Consider the following 4,762-nt stretch of genomic DNA (forward strand, 5'->3'; position numbering starts at 1 on the left):
CTATGTACTCACCAGGTTTCCCAATCTGACCAACTCAAGCTTTTTTGTATCACATGTGTCGATATGAAGTTACATTACACTGAGAGATTAAAGAGATGTAGATCACTAGTGTAAATGAATGTAAGTTCTGTTTATGCTCATGTTTCTGTATTGATGATGACATCCCAAATGTTTTAAAATGAACAAAAATACATTTCTTTGGAAATGCTTTGATAACGTATTTATCATGTTTTTCTGGGAACAAATTCCGCAACATTTTTTTTTATTAAAAGAGGTACTCTGATTTTTATAAAGCATAAACAAAATCGGTCTTTTCTGGCTGTGAAAATGGGGATGTCACAGTAGATCAAAGGAATTATTTGCAAAATTGTTTGTTAGTTAATTCTTGATCTAAATGTGTTTTTAATGGAGTCCATAATTTGTCCTCAAGTTATGGATTACCAAAAGACATTTCTTTTAAAGATTCATTAAAATGCATAGGTTACAAGATTGAAGAGTCTTTTTGTTTTATGAACTCCATAACTTGTCCTTAAGTTATGGATGTTCAAGAGTCTCTTCATTAAAGTTTTTAACACCTGAATTAAACTCATAAGTTATGAAAATCCAAAAGTTTTTGAATAGTTCAAAACTTGCCCTCAAGTTTTGGAATTTGTAAAGTTTCCCCTCATGAATACTTTGATTCCAAGTTAAACCCTTAGAATTTTAAAAGTTAAAATTCAACCCTTATACTTTATAGTATTATAAGTTAATAATATATATGTATAAGAACAAAGTCAGTCTTACCGTTAGTAGGCCTCATTCACGAAGCCGATCTATAAGAGGGGTATAAGGTTACTGCCTATAAAATGGCAGCTTAATGGGTGTCCACTCTCACCCACCGCTTCCTTGACTGGTGGAGGGTCGTTTGCCGAACGGGTAGGACAAGGACTATAATTCTCCATTCATTATAAGTATAATGATAAATATAAAGTAACTAAACCTTTTATAAATTCCCGATCTTAGTTACTTTAGGAAAATGTGAATTTGATGCTAACCCATGAAATTACACTTTGCACTTTGCTTAAGTCGTTAGTGGAGCGTGTGTGGTTAACCGACACACTAACCTGGATTTAACAAGCTAGGCAAAGGGTAACTTAATGTTTATCATAGGATCGGTGGAGCGCGTGTGGTTAACCGACACATCGATTAAGTGATAAATATTAAGGGTACCAAGTATATTTGCATGGTTATTCACAACTTGTTTTGTGATCCTCGACATCCCAGTCACAAAACTTGAGAGGGCACAATCGAGATTGAAACATGCCATTGAAAAGTTCAATAAATCTCAAAAGATCTAGGAGTTTCAAACCAATTAAAACCTAATTCCTATTTCATTTTTCATGGTGGAAATTGGTGAATCGTTATTCGCCTACCTTCAAATATTTTATAGCTTGGATTATGGCATCCCTCTTCCAAGTTATAAAAGTATTGTGTTGGGTCCTAGCCTTAATATTTCATATTGGGTATTATATTAAGAACTTAAATCAACTAACTTGAATATCTCCCATTGTAGATGTCTGGTTCAAACAACTATGATCTTCCAAAATCCCTAGGAATAAGCTTTCCTAATGAAGATGATGTCCCATGGTTGGTTCATGGAAATCATACTTCTCTTCCTTCAACTCCTCCAATTATTCTCCCTAACCCACAAGTTCTTGAAAAGTTCAAGGTCACTCAAGCCCTATTGGCAAGCAAAGTCTATGTGTGCTCACATCTTGGAGATAAAGTCACATATTGACAAGCCAGGAGAGTTGGGTGTCAAGGTCTAAAGGAAGTTGGTTGTTAATTAGGTTCTTCAATCACTTTCTAAGTCACATAGTGAGTTCCTTTAGGACTACTATATGACAGACCATGACATGACTCTTAATGATCTTACCTATTTGCTTGATGTTGCTGAATCAGCAATGATTTGAAGCACTGGTAAAGCAAATTTGATTGGAAGATCAACTTCCCAAATTTCTATGGAAATTAACAATGGTGACATTGGAAATCCAGAAAAGCTTTCTCTTCCCAATGGAAAGGGATCGACCATAGTCAACTCGGTTGACCAAATGGTAAAGAGAAAGGTTGAGCCTAAGATAGTCTCATGTACCATGACTAAAGATTCCATAAGTTTCTATTGCCAAAAGAAGGGGCATCGGTTGCGAAGCTGCCCTATTTACCTGAAAGTTCCCTAGGATGGTAAAAGTCAAAGTTTAACTGTACTTCGGGTAAAGTCCACTATCTAACTCTGTTAAGTTCCTATTTGGAGATTCTTATTACATGATGTGACTGGGTCACATGTTGAAGTTTTAAGAATCAAAGAAAAGAGAGGAAGCTTAAAGAAGAGTAAGCTGATTCTGATCGCGAAGATGGATTTCGATCGCATGATTCGGTGATCATAATTTTTGAGCTGCTGCTTAAGAGTTGTGATAGATTGCTTAGGAATAGATAACAACATAGTTTTCATATGCATTTGCATTGTAAGGATAAGTTTTTCCGCAAGTTTTAAATAAAAGAAACGTTTCATTTTTATTTATTTTAAATATCCTTACAGTGGCATTTGTGAAAAAATTGTTGTTTATATGATTCCATTGATAGCAACATTGGAAAATGGATTTGATTCTTTCGTTTGTGGTAGTGTCATTATTTACCAAATAAGGAAAGATTATCATCAACCAAGTTTCAGTTGGATAGAAACTTGGAATTATGCAAGTTGTATTGTATGGTGAATGAGAATTTTCATCTTTGGAAAATTAAGACTAGTTCCTTGTTCACATGTATATGTAAGTAAAGTGAAGGACTGAGGGATCGAGTACACATTCTTGGGCACTGGTCAAGTCCACCACAAAGATCGATAAGATTATTCTTCATGATTTACTGAAGTTCAGTAAATATGGTTATACTTACAAGTTTAAGTATAATTCTGAAACATTGGAAAAGTTCGATGTATGGCAGAACGAATGAGAAGAATCAAACTTGGCAGAAAGATAAAAGTTTCTCAAATCTGAAAAGATGGGAGAGTACTTTAGTATCATGTTTTATGATCATCTTAATGATTATGAAACCATATCACAATTGATTCTCTAGCGACATCTTAGTGCATTTGTTTGACTAAGAAGAGGAATCATGAATTGTTGAATTGGTTAAATCAAAAGATGAATCATACTTAGTTCCAAAACAAGTCTTAGAGTCATACTCCAAGATTGTAATTTGAGTGAAACATCTTCAAGAAGGTTTATTAACACTTATCAAATGTAAGAGTAAAATGTGTCCTACTCTTGTACATTTGAAATTGGTAAGTTGTGATGTTTTGGATAAAACAGAGACCAACTTAGGCCAATTGTGTGAAGTGTTTGTCTTGATAAGAATCTGAACTATCTCTTGAATATTTGTTTGTCAAGCAATGAGTCTTGGAAAGAGAGTCTTATATGTCAAGAGGACAGTGGGAGTCTAAAAGATCTTGAAAGAGTCTAATCAAGAATAAAACTTGTAGTTTATCACTAGCACACGACTTGAGGTTTATAACCTTTCATGTTGACATATTCCTATTTCTGTGCCCATTCTAGTTAATGTTGGCTTTGCATATGAGTTCTGAGAGTTCTAAATTGATTGCATAACAACTTGGAAGCAATGGCAGGACCTTGTGCTGCCAGGTGGCAAGAAGTTAAGACTACACAAGTTCAGTCCATATGAATTTGTCACTAACCGTGTCTTGTGATTATGGTTTTGACAAATTCACATGGAAATGAACACATACATCATAAAATCTAAGTGTCATAAGGTTTCTCTCCGATTCATGAAAATGATGGTGAGGAAACGCTTTCACTAAGAGGTTTTAAGTAGATAGCAATTGTGATATTTGCATTCTTAAAGTCGTTAGTGGAGCGTGTGTGGTTAACCGGCACACTAACATGGACTTGTGAGAAATGGCAAAGGTCTAAACAATTGAGACTATGATTACGACATCCCTTTTCATAGTTCTGAAATTGTTTAGACACACATGTGTGCTATCTAAGGAAAGGTGTATGATTTTGATAAAGTTTTATCAAAGCATCTCGTATCAGAAATCTAAACTTTGGTAAGAAAGTCAATAAAGTATTGATTTCTAGAACTCCGGCTGATTTCTGAGTACATGTCAAAGCTAGTGGGAGCATAAGTGTTATGCTAATAATCATCATGTTAGTGGGAGCATGATAATTATGATAAGTGTTGCAAGTTAGCAATGTTAATTATAGAAAGCAAAAGTTTCAATTGGGAAAAGTTGTTTTGCTATAATTAAGGGAGAGGAAATTATACTTAATTTCAAATCTAAAAGCTTAGATCGTGAGATTTTAATCATCTTTAGTCAATGATATATATATATATATATATATATATATATATATATATGAATTTTATGTTGGAATGACTCAACTTGAGGAAATTCTATATATAGTGTGTTCTCAAAATTCGATTATGATTACGACATCCTCTTCATAGTCGAATTATGAAAACATGGCAAATAAAAATATATTGTAGCAAAAAGACTGGTCTAGAATCATGTCTTTATGTTAGACATCATGAATTGGGTCCCATATGCTTCGGGTATATGATCGATTGCATGTTCTATAATATTTATCCTTTCTAAATTTTCCAAAGTGTCTGGGGGCATTAAGAGGGAAAAAGGTCTAGAATTGGATATGACTAAAATGATTAAGCAATTGTCGAGGACAATCTAAGGTTTACCAAAGATTGGTTGCTC

This window comes from Lactuca virosa, chromosome 4 (assembly GCF_052849685.1).
Source record: "Lactuca virosa cultivar CGN04683 chromosome 4, Lactuca_virosa_CGN04683_v6, whole genome shotgun sequence".
Lineage (NCBI taxonomy): Eukaryota > Viridiplantae > Streptophyta > Magnoliopsida > Asterales > Asteraceae > Lactuca > Lactuca virosa.